This window comes from Schistocerca piceifrons, chromosome 3 (genome assembly GCF_021461385.2).
Source record: "Schistocerca piceifrons isolate TAMUIC-IGC-003096 chromosome 3, iqSchPice1.1, whole genome shotgun sequence".
Lineage (NCBI taxonomy): Eukaryota > Metazoa > Arthropoda > Insecta > Orthoptera > Acrididae > Schistocerca > Schistocerca piceifrons.
In genome coordinates, this window is record NC_060140.1 from 263,987,407 (window position 1) to 264,000,614 (window position 13,208).

Sequence of the window (13,208 nt, forward strand, 5' to 3'; positions counted from 1 at the left end):
CAGAGGACCCTACTGCTGCTGCAAGGCCATTAATGGCCACAAGGAAAAGGGGCACGCTCAATACAGAGCCCTGTGGAACGCCGTTCTCCTGGATATGAAGGGAACTATGGGATGTGCCAATTAAAACGCGGAATGTCCGAACAGATAAAAAATTCTGAATAAAAATGGGGAGAGAGCCCCGGAGACCCCACCCGTGCAACGTGGCGAGAATATGGTGGCGCCACGTCGTGTCATATGCTCTGGAGAGGTCAAAAAAGACGGAGACGAGGTGTTGGCGCCTGGAAAAAGCAGTGCGGATTGCAGACTCAAGGAGGACCAAAGTATCGGCGGTGGAACGGCCCTGACGGAAGCCGCTCTGGCATGGAGCCAGGAGACCCCGAGACTCGAGCAGCCAACACAGCCGTCGACTCACCATGCGTTCCAGCAGCTTGCACAGAGTATTGGTTAAGCTAATGGGCCGATAACTATCCACAGTAAGCGGGTCCTTACCAGGCTTCAGCACTGGAATGATGGTACTTTCTCGCCACTGCGACGGAAAGACACCATCACCCCATAGGCGGTTGAAGATGGCAAGAACACATCGCTGACAGTCCGGGGACAGGTGTTTTAGCATCTGATTGTGGACGCCATCTGGCCCAGAGGCTGTATCGGGGCACTGTGCCAGAGCGCTCTGGAGTTCCCACAAACTAAATGGGGCGTTATACGCCTCAGGGTGGCGAGAAGCGAAAGAAAGCCGTTTGCCTTCCTCCCGGCGTTTGAGCGCGCGAAACGCAGGCGGGTAATTCCCCGACGCAGAGGCCCGGACATAGTGCTGAGCGAAATGCTCTGCGATTGCATCGGCATCGGTGGATACTGCCCCGTTGATGGTAAGCCCTGGGACACCTGTAGAGTACTGCAATCCAAAGATGCGCCGAATCTTCAGCCACACCTGGGAGGGGGAAGTACGGGAACCAATCTTGGAAACGTACCTCTCCCAACACTCCTGTTTCCGCCGTTTGATAAGCCTCCGTACCTGAGCACGGAGACGTTTGAATAAAATGAGGTTCTCCAAAGACGGGTGCCGCTTATGTCGCTGAAGAGCCCGCCGACGTTCTTTAATGGCGGCAGCGACCTCTGGAGACCACCAAGGCACCGACTTACGCCGGGGGCACCCGAACGAACGAGGAATGGTACGTTCCGCAGCGGAAACAATCGCTGCAGTCAGTGTCTCAACCGCCACATCGATGGTACCATGGGGGAGAGAGTCAACAGTGGCAGCAGAGCAGAACGTGTCCCAGTTCGCCTTGCTAAATGCCCATCTAGGCGAGCGCGCAAAGGAGTGACGCTGTGGTAGTGAAAGGAAGATCGGAAAATGGTCACTACCACACAAGTCCTCATGGACTCTCCAGTGGACCGATGGTACAAGCCCTGGGCTGCACAACGACAGATCGATGGCCGAGAACGTGTCATGCGCCACACTGAAATGTGTGGCGGCGCCAGAGTTTAAGAGGCAGAGGTCGAGTTGGGAGATGAGATTCTCGACCTCCCTGCCTCGGCCAGTAACCTTCGTTCCACCCCACAGGGGATTGTGGGCGTTAAAATCCCCCAGGAGAAGGAAAGGCGTGGGGAGTTGGGCGACAAGCGCAGCCATTTCGGTCAGGGAGACTGTACCACCTGGAGGGAGATAAACACTGCAGACGGTTATGTCCTGGGTAGTCCTTACACGGACAGCCACAGCTTCCAATGATGTTTGAAGGGGCACAGGAGCACTATATACAGAGGTAAGGACATACACGCAGGCTCCACCTGACACACAATTGTAAGTGCTACGGTTGCAGTAATAGCCCCTGTATCCACGAAGAACAGGGGTCCGCATTGCCGGGAACCAGGTTTCTTGGAGGGCAATGCAGAAAGCAGGTGTCAGGCTTAGGAGCTGTCGTAGCTCAGGGAGATGGCTAAAATAACCGCCACAATTCCACTGGAGGATTGTACAAAGCATGTCCGGTAGGGGCATGCAGGCACTGAAAAGGCAAATTACTTGGCAGGGTCACATGCTGCCACCGACTGAGCGACGGACGTCACTACGGCCATCGTTTCTGAGGAGACGGCGAGATCCAGGTCATCAGGGGACGCAAAGAGCTCGACCTCGTCCTCAGAGGCTGAGCTGACAGGGAGCGTTGGTGCGGGAACCACTGGGTCCTTATTCTTCTTGGAGAGCTTCCTTTTCTCTCTCTTGTCTTTGGGAGGAGGGTTGTCATGCTGGGAGGGCTTTCCTGACGCATCATCAGGAACAGAGGAAGAGCGTGAAGCCCTTCGACCAGCAGCTGGTGGCTTCTTCAGCCACTGGCTAGTGTCTTGTGAGACACTGGGGAAGTCCTTGGAAGGGACGCCCCCAAGGGATCCCTTCCGAACAAGTGAGGCCGGAGGAGGCTGTTGCGTCCCCGGCTGAGCAGCCGGAGGGAGCTGTCGCTTCCCCGGCTGAGGAGCCGGAGAGGGCTGTCGCCGCTCCGGCTGAGAGGTGGGGACCAACGTCCCCGGTTGCTTGGGGCGCACCGCTCCCAAACTCGGTGTTTTGGGAGCAGTGGAAGAGAGAGCGGCCTGTCCCAGCGGTGGGGCAGACGTTACCTGATTTCTCTGTGGGCCAACAGAGAAGGGAGTCTGTGCAGGAGCTGGTGGCGGCAGTGTGACAGTAGCATAACTCCTCAACATAGGTGTGGGGTTGAGCCGTTCTAATTTCTTCTTTGCCTCTTGGTAACTTAAACGGTCCAAGGTCTTAATTTCTTGTATCTTCCGCTCTCGTTGATAGACTGCACAGTCTGGTGAGCAGGGAGAATGATGCTCCCCACAGTTAACGCAGGTGGGAGGCGGAGCACATGGAGCATTAGGATGTGGAGGTCGTCCACAATCACGACACGTGGGGCTGGAAGTGCACCTGGAGGACATGTGTCCGAATTTCCAGCACTGGAAGCATCGCATAGGGGGCGGGACATAGGGCTTGACATCGCACCGGTATATCATGACCTTGACTTTCTCAGGCAAGCAGTCGCCCTCAAAGGCCAGGATGAAAGCACCGGTAGCGACCCTATTATCCTTCGGCCCCCGAAAGACACGACGGACAAAGTGTACACCTCGTCGTGCCAGGTTCTCACGTAGCTCGTCATCAGACTGTAGCAGAAGATCTTTATGAAAAATAATCCCCTGGACCAAATTTAAGGACTTATGGGGAGTGACAGTGACGGGGATGTCACCGAGCTTCTCACAGGCGAGTAATGCCTGGGACTGCGCAGATGAAGCTGCTTGTATCAAAATGGCCCCGCTCCTCATTTTGGAAAGAGATGCCACTTCCCCAAACTTATCTTCGAGATTGTGCACGAAGAAAAGAGGCTTAGTCCCCAAAAACGAATCCCCATCAGTTCTGCTGCATACAAGGTATCGTGGCGAATACGGCTCCTGTCTGTCTGCAGCCCTACGTTCCTCCCATGGTGTGGCTAGGGAAGGGAACGACTTCGGGTTATATGTCACAGCGTTAAATTCCACCTTACCACGCTTAGAGACATTGGCGGTCGGACGACCACCAGATTGAGATTTCACCCGCTTCATTGCGGGGCATCCGCCCCGATGCCACCCACTCCGACCAGGGGCTCTCCCCACGGGCGCCACCCAGCCACAGCAAAGGCCACCTGGCAGGATGGCCGTTGCCGGGAGTCCCGATGCCCCAGAGAGACGAGCATCTACTCCTTGGCTTACGTGGGGAGGTGTCAGCTCAGGCATCGGCAGTACGATCCCTGTGTTGTCAGGGGGCTACAACCTAGAGGGTACATGACGACCCCACCACAACGGGCTGGCTACCGTGCTGGATTTTGGGTGCCATGGGTAGTCCATAGTGATCGTAGGTGCTGGTGGTGACGCACTAAGGGCGGTACTTACACAATACATCAGGTGTCTATGCCCAAAATGAGGGATGGAGGGTGCAGGTACGACGCAAAGACGATCAAGAGTGCCAAGGTCGTAGGGCACAGAGGACTGATGGTGCACCACGTAAGGTGTCCTTCCCCAAAAGGCTCGTACTTCTGTGGAATTTGGAAAAATGGAGGTCAAACCCTAATGGGGACCATCACATTAAGGCCAAAACGTTTGAGACTCCTTTTAGTCGCCTCTTACGACAGGCAGGAATACCGCGGGCCTATTCTTACCCCCGAACCCGCAGGGGGACCTATGGTAGGGTTATATCTAATATTGCAGAAAAATGGTCGGAGCAATACATGTTTCCGGTTTTGAATGGAGTTAGACAGATTAAGATTGAGCTCTTACGACATATCCCATCTTACTTGAATATTTGTGGCCATCGCGCTCTCATAATTTATGATGGGCAGCCACGGACTTGTGCGTTATGTAACGCCCCAGGGCACGTCAGAAGTGAGTGCAGTAGAAGGCGTGTTCCTTAGTTACCGACTAACGAGGCGGCTGTCCCAGGACAAGTTGTTAGCATGCAAGTGACGTACGCTGCCGCGGCAGCTAGCCGGGCCCCCTATCAACAGAATATGACCGAGCAGTCGGGAACCTCCGACGCGCGCACGGCAACGGGAAGCACCGCGGAGTTGACTACCGATGACAATCAGAATCTGGCCAGTAATGACGTCACTGAGGACGCACCGCGCTTGCCCTCTGAGTCTGACAACTCTTCCAACGAGCGACCAACTTCATCGATCATACCTGATTTAGACATGGCAGAGTGCGAAGCGGTAGTTACACACGAAAAGGCCAACATCCCAGAGGTAACTACAGTAGATGGACATAAAGAGGCAGTGATACAACAGAAAACTGACAACCCCACAGATGATAGGACACCACGGACAGGTTCAGGAAACGTCAAAAGAAAAGGAGGGGCGCAAGAAGACGAACCAATGACACCACCCGTCTCACGCGTCGTAGAAACAGCAGCAACTGCCGACTCCGAAATTAACGGAGCTCAAAAATCTTCCACCACGAAGGCGGGACAGGTGACTTCTCCTCGACCTTCCATGGAGTCGCCGGGAAGTTCACCAAAGGTTTCACCGACGGTTTCACCGACGATTTCACCGAAATCATCAAAAAATAAAAAGAGACGCAGAGCACATCAAGCTGCAGAGAATTTGGCCCCTCCTTTAAGAGAGCGGCTGAGGAAGATACAGGAGACCGAAAGGAAGGACGAAGATACACAAAAGGAAGTGGTCGGCGAGTCTTCGGATCGGAACAAGGGACCAGAACGGGCTGACACGCCACCCGGAACATATGAACCCTTGCATGACAATACGGCATCAGATATGGACAATGAAACCAGACTTGGACAAGGACATGGACACGACATCACCGAGCCACGATTTAACTGGGCGGACGAAAAGGAGGATCAGACCGATGAAATGGGGGCGGAAGGGGATTTTGAGGAAGAATTTTTTTATTAAAAATTGTCACACCGAACTCTAAGAAGAAAGAAACAAAAAAGAAGGAAAACCGTCAATGGAATAAAAGTAAAATAAAATAACACTATATATATCTAACCTGAAGTTATTGTGCGCGGTTCCAATACCGTGTCCTCTGTCTACTGTCTCGTAGCGTCTCACAGTGGAACATACATATAACGTGACCACCTTAAACATAAATAAAATTCAGAGTCAAGCAAAGGTAGCTGCACTGAAGGACTTTCTGTATCAGTCAGATACAGATGTCGCCTTCCTGCAGGAAGTTAATGTCAAATAATTGTATGTTTCAGGGTACAAAGAGGTGTTGAATGTGGCACCAGAAAACGCGTGTGGAACAGCCATCCTTGCTAAAGAAGGGATCGAGATGACAAACGTGTGCCTTTTAGAGTCGGGGAGGGGAATTAGCTGCAAAATTTTTAACACCACTTTTATAAACCTATACGCACCTTCAGGCAACAATGCGAGACGTGAGAGGGCAGCCTTTTTTAAAAGTGACATTTTATTTCTACTCCAAGAAAACCCTGCAGAAATTGTCATTGGTGGAGATTTTAATTGCGTTTTAAATAAAAAGGATCAGCGACCAACTTTTAACTTCTCGCAAGAACTGCAGGCTTTGGTCACCAACATGAAGTGGTTTGACGCATGGGAAATAAAATATCCGACGCTGGTTCGCTTCACATATATCACTGGTGCTACACAGAGCAGAATCGACAGAATATATGTCACCCCCACTTTAGGCACTAAAGTTAGTAGTATCGAGGTGATACCAGCTGCCTTCTCTGACCACCTCGGAGTGAGGTGCAGCATCAAATTAACCAGGCAAAAGACATATTGGGGTCGCCCACTATGGAAATTAAATATCAATACCCTCTCTGAAAACGCTCTAGCTTTCAAGGTGCAAGAAACTTGGCAGTCTGTGCTAAGGATGCGTACTAAATATAGAACAACTATTGAATGGTGGACTATGGCCGCTAAGAAAAAGGTAAGGGCAGCGCTGATATCTTACGCCAAGGAAAGGGCAATGTGGTCAAGACACACAATGGAGTTTTACTACTCTTGCTTAAGAGACCTTTACGACCAACCAATGTCTCAAGACGTCTTTATCAATATTAAAAACGTTAAAGCCAAAATGATAAGTATCAAGAGGGTACATTTGGAGGGATTACAAGTCAAATTACACACTAGGACGACGGTGGAGGCAGAAAATACCTCCATCTACCACTTGATACAACACACAAAAAACAGAAGAAGAAATTTTATTGCCAGCCTCAGAACGGAAGATAACAGAGTCCTGACAGAACAAAGGGATATCTTAACTGAAGCACATAGATATTTTCAGCAATTATATTCTGGAAATGCTACTGACGACAACTCAGTACAAGAGTTTTTACAGAACTCCGGAATAGAGGCAGTCATTACAGAGGAGGAGAACAGAGGTTTAACGATAGACATTACGAATGACGAGGTTTTTGATATACTCAAATCTTCACCTTCACGTAAGTCTCCAGGCCCAGACGGCCTGCCTGTGGAGTTTTATAGGACCTTTTGGCACCTAATAGGTTCCCAATTCACGGAAGTAGTTAATGACGTCTTGAGGGGAGAGGCAATTCCTGCTGCTTTCAAGGAAAGTGTAACTGTACTACTTCCAAAGGGAAGGAGTACGGACACGAAAGATATTACTAAAATGAGGCCGATCAGTCTGATGAACTCAGATTACAAGGTAGTTGCGCGTGTAATTAAAGAACGAATGGTACCTATTTTAGGAAAAGTCATTGGATGCCACCAGACGTGTCTCCCTCGACGTACCATTTTTAAGTCTGTATGTGAATATCGAGACATTATTTCTATTTTCTCATCATCGTCAGCGGATGGAGGCATTGCCTTCATTGATTTTGCTAAAGCGTTTGACAGAGTCAACTACGGATATCTGTTCAGCATCTTGAAACACATAGGTTTCAATGATGGCAACTTAGCGGTTTTAATGAACATCGTCAGAGGCATACGAACCAAAATCTCGATCAATGGACAATATACTAATGAAGTATTGATATCTAGTGGAGTTCCTCAGGGAAGTCCTTTGTCCATGTTGTTTTATGTGGTTTCTCTGGAACCCCTTTTACGGCTTTTGAACACAACCTTAGAAGGCATAACAATAGCTGGGCTGAAGACGGTTACAAATGCATACGCTGACGATGTGGGGGTTCTAGTAAGGAGCGATGATGACTGTGCCCAGCTAACAGACAAGTTATTGCTTTATTGCACGGCAACTGGTGCGAGGATAAATGAAACGAAAAGTTCCTTTTTAAATTTACATGGTCTTGACAATGTGCAGCTACCGTGGGCAAGCAGGGTGGACCGTCACACTGCTTTGGGCATAACTTTTTACAGTTGCCCATTAAGAACGACGGCAGCTAATTGGAAACAGGTGTTAGGAAAAATCAGAGGCAGCTTAATACTGCATGAAACGAGAGACTTAAATATCAAGCAAAGAATTAAACTAATCAACTGTGCAGTTCTTTCGAAAGCTGCATATGTCGCTCAGATCTTACCCACACCTCCAGACATAGTGAAATCTATAATGAGCACAATCTGTCGATACGTATGGAAGGGCCATATTTTTAGAGTAGCAGTGGGAACGACTACATCGAGACCCGAAAACGGAGGCCTAGGGCTGACAGACCTTCGGAGGAAAAACACTGCCCTCTTCATTAAAAGAACGCTGAAACTTATAGAAACACAGCCGAACAGCATAACTGCCGCTCTATTTGACCTTCTCAAACCCGGAAGCATGCAGCCGCCAGTAGATGTTCACAACATAAATTACAACCTGAAGCATATTAAGGATTTTTATGTAGAATTAACCTACTTGACATGCATTTTAACAGACAAAAATAAGAGGACAAGTAAATATATAGTAGAGAAGTTACGATCACACGAAAACCAAAATAAAATGGAGCTGAAGTATCCAAACAAAAACTGGGAAAAAATATGGGCAAATATAAATAACAAAACACTGACTACGGATGTGCAAGCGTCATGGTACAAAGTTGTCAACGACATTATTAGTACCAATGAAAAACTGTATTCAATAGGACTACAAGCAACCAATGTGTGCCCAAAATGTCACAATTTGGACTCCTTAAAGCATCGCTTCATCTGTAATGGATACAAGAATATTTGGAATGACATTGTATTGCAAGTCGCTTTTCTCAAACGGACCGATGGAAGAGAAATCACATTAAACGATATACTCTTCCCAGAAGAAATTTCCTTTCCACCACAAAAAAACAATGTCATCTTGTGGCTATTCGGAAATTTTGTCAATTATGTTGTTAACAACAAAGGCAATGATAATCTACGAGAATATCGAGAATATATGAAATACGAATACTTCAAAATATACCGGAACAAAGACTATAAAAAGAAGTTCGGAAATATGATGCAAATTTTGTTTCAGAAACAAGGCATCGGTTAATACCTAAATAATATGAAATCGACCGAACAAGACAGACTGCGAAAGTAGGGGATTGCTGTTGAGGGTGAAGTACGGTGGGGACTTCGTGTGCCCTGGGACCGATACGGTAGCCGTGAAGGCCTCAACAGAACCCCGAAAAAGCATGGTGGTGGTGGTGGTTGTTGGGATGTTTAAGGGGGACTAAACAGCGAAGGTCATCAGTCCCCCAGTCCAAAATCAGGCGAGCCGAAAAACAACGGACCAGGTAAAAACCAAAGGGGGAGGAGACGTCCCCCCAGGCGCTAAAAGAACACAAATGCAGCAACAAACACTACAAACAAGAACAGGACAGAGGCACACCAGACAGAAAGAAACAGAAGAAAGGACGATGGCCGGAGACTGGTTGACTGACCACGAGAACAAAAATGGGAAAGAGTCAACCATCTCACGGCACACCAGAACAGCAACAGACACAAGGACAAAAGACACAGAAAGGGAAAGGTGCAGGACCTCCCTAAATCGAACCATAAAACGGACTACCACGGATAAAATTTAAAACGTCATTAGCCCTGGAGGCATCGTCAGATAAAACCAAAGCCAAAGTGCCCGGGAGATTAAAAGATTGCCGGAGTGTGCGCAGTCGAGGACACTCCAGCAAAATGTGGTCGACCGTCAGCCGGGACCCACACTGACACAGGGGGGGATCCTCCTGACGCAAGAGATGGCCGTGCGTCAGGTAGGTATGGCCGATGCGCAGCCGACACAGGACTACCGAGTCCCTGCGAGAAGCCCGCAGGGAGGAACGCCACAGGGCGGTCGTCTCCTTGACAGCCCGCAGTTTATTTGGGGCTGTCATGCCACGCCACTCAGCAGCCCACATCCCAATCAGCTTACGGCGCAACACCATCTGCTGGTCGCGAGCCGTAAGGCCGATCTCCAAAGCCGGGGCGTCGATCGCCCCTTTGGCCAGCCTGTCTACACGTTCGTTCCCTGGGATGCCAACATGACCGGGCGTCCAAACCAGGACCACCGAACGACCAGAACGGGCAATGGAGGAAACAGTCTCCTGAATGGAGGACACCAGAGGAGAGGAGGGATAGCAGCGGTCGATGGCCTGAAGGCTGCTCAGGGAGTCACTGCAGATCACGACGGACCTACCTGAGCAGAAACGCATATGGTCAAGAGCGCGCAATATGGCCACCAGCTCTGCAGTAAAAATACTGCAGCCAGCCGGCAAGGAGCGCTGCTCAACATGAGCAGCATGAGCAAAAGAGTAGGCAGTGCGACCATCAACCAGGGAACCATCAGTGTAGACAGTCTCACAGTCCGAAAATGAGGCGAGGAGAGCAAGAAAACGGCGACGGAGGGCCACAGGCGGAACCGAGTCCTTGGGTCCCTGTGCCAAGTCCAGACGGACGGACGGCCGGGACAAACACCAGGGAGGCGTAGGTGTACGGACCCGGAAGGGAGGCAGAAGAGGGAATGACCCCAGTTCTGACAGCAGGGACTGGACACGGACAGCTATGGAAAGCCCAGACCGAGGGCGCCGTTCGGGCAGATGGAGGACCATAGCAGGGAAAAGCAGGCGACGATTGGGATGATCTGGCGAGCAATGAACGTGGACAGCATAGTCGACAAGCAGACGATGGCGGCGAATCCGCAGTGGGGGAACCCCGGCCTCCACCAGTAGACTATCCACGGGGCTGGTGCGAAAAGCGCCAGTGGCAAGCCTAACCCCACAGTGGTGTATGGGGTCTAACAACTTTAACACTGAGGGGGACGCAGACCCATAGGCCAGGCTCCCATAATCAAGCCGGGACTGCACAAGGGCTCTGTACAACCGCAGCAGCGTGCAGCGATCTGCACCCCAAGACGTGTGGCTAAGGCAGCGGAGGGCGTTGAGGTGCCGCCAGCATTTTTGCTTCAGCTGAGTAACATGAGGAACCCATGTGAGCCGGGCATCAAACACGAGTCCCAGGAAGCGGCAAGTGTCCACCACTTCAAGCAGGTGGCCGTCGAGGTAAAGTGCAGGATGAGGGTGGACCGTCCGACGCCTGCAGAAGTGCATTACTCGAGTCTTGGCAGCAGAGAACTGAAAGCCATGAGTCAGTGCCCATGATGCTGCCTTGCGAACGGCGACTTGCAGCCTGCGTTCGGCGACTCCCGTAGTCGTAGTAGTAGTAGGAGTAGAGGGGTTTTGGGGGCGCACGACAGCAAGGTCTTCAGCGCCCGTGCAGTATCATAGTGAGACGGGTGTCAAGAAAAAAAAACCCTCAGAACATTGACATAAAATGGAACATAAAACACGGGGAAGAATCATTGAAAAAATGTGCTCACCCACACCGAAGCGTGGGATGAAGCAGGGCGTCAGCAGTAAAACATGGACAACACAGGAAGAAAATGTTAGAGGGAGCTAAAACAATGTAGCAGATGGAAGTGGCTGGCTGACCGCAAGGAAAAAAGGGGAGGAGTCAGCCACTCTGCAACACACTAAAACCTCCAGCCTAAAAGTTTAGGCCAGAGTCCAGACACATCACAGAACTTAAAAACCCTAGACACACACGTCTCATCGTCAGCTAAAACACAAGGCAGATCCCCATCAACTTGTGCTTCTGCCCTTGCAGCACGGTATAAAATGCAGTCTGTTAAAATGTGCCGGACAGAGATGTGCACACCACAAGCGTCACAAAACGGAGGATCCTCCCGCCGTAATAAATAGCTATGCGTCACAGGACAGTGCCCAATCCGCAGACGTGTGAGGGCCACCTCTTCTCGCCTGAGCAACCGGCAGGAGGAACGCCACGGCCGAGTGGTTGACTTTACCGACCGCAGTTTATTGGCCGACACCGCCAGCCATTCGTCCTCCCACAACTCCATGCACTTCCTGTGGAGTGCAGCGATGACTGACTGCAAGGGGATAGGACACTGGACCACATCATGCTCTCTGCAGGACTCCTTGGCAGCCCGATCAGCCTGTTCATTGCCCCATATGCCGACATGACCAGGCACCCAGCAGAAGGATACCTCTTTACCCCGCTGTTGGAGCAAGTACAGTTGGCTATGTATCAGCTGGACCATCTCTTCAGTCGGGTATAGGTCCTGCAGCGATTGTAAGGCACTAAGAGAATCGGAGCAGAGAAGAAATCGATCGCCCCGAACACGATGCATCTGCTCCAGTGCCGTCAGGATCGCGTGGAGCTCTGCTGCGAAAACGGTATATTCAGCAGGGAGGCGAATCCGGGTAACATGGTCAGGGAACACCACAGAACAGCCAAGGAAATTCTCCTGTTTGGAGCCATCAGTGTAAACCACAGTGAAACCGTGATGCACATCTAAAATGTTAAAAAAAAGTGACTGGAATGTAAAATCTGGAGTGCCATCCTTCTTAAAACGAGTCAAATCTAAAATAAGTTTGGGTCTCCGGAGGAGCCAAGGTGGAGATCTGCTCCAACCGCGACGTAAAACACGAAGACCAGCCATAGACATTGCAGCGAGGCAATCCTGTGCGCGAATCCCATAGGGCTGCATCGCACGTTGCCGGTTATGAAATAACCGTGCCAAAGGAGGCTGAGCAACGGTATGGTATGCAGGTGTGTATGGTGTGGACAAAGTTTTATACGCCTGGCGTGCCGTAAGTAGCCGTCGCCGCATATGAAGTGGCGGTTCACCAGCCTCTGCACAGAGGCTTGGTATGGGGCTAGTTCGGAATGCCCCAGTGGCCAACCGCAGCCCTTCATGGTGGACAACGTCCAAAATCTTTAAGTACGAAGGCCTCGCAGACCCATACACCGTGCACCCATAATCGAGCCGAGATCGCACAAACGCCCTGTAAAACTGGAGCAGACAAGTCCTGTCAGCTCCCCATGTACTGTGGCTAAGACATTTTAAAATGCTTAAAGCCTGAAGCGACCGCCGTTTCAGGTCTTTAAGATGAGGTAACCACGTGAGCCTCGAGTCAAAAATGAGCCCCAGAAATCTCACCGTGTCTTTAAAACAAAGAATAGTGTCCCTCAAGCGCAACTCAGGAAAGGTGAAAATCGAACGAGAACGGTTAAAAAGAACACATACAGACTTCTCGGTGGAAAACTTAAATCCACTCTTCAGCGCCCAGTCATCCAAACGCCTAATCGTAAGTTGCAACTGACGAGTTGTCGTTGCAAGGCTTGAAGAAGAGCAGAACAAAGAGAAATCATCCACAAACAAAGAACACTGGACAGGACTTTTCACCATGGACGTAATGCGATTAATAGCGATGGCAAACAGAGTCACACTTAAAACGCTACCCTGAGGGACACCATTCTCCTGCTCAAAGCGAT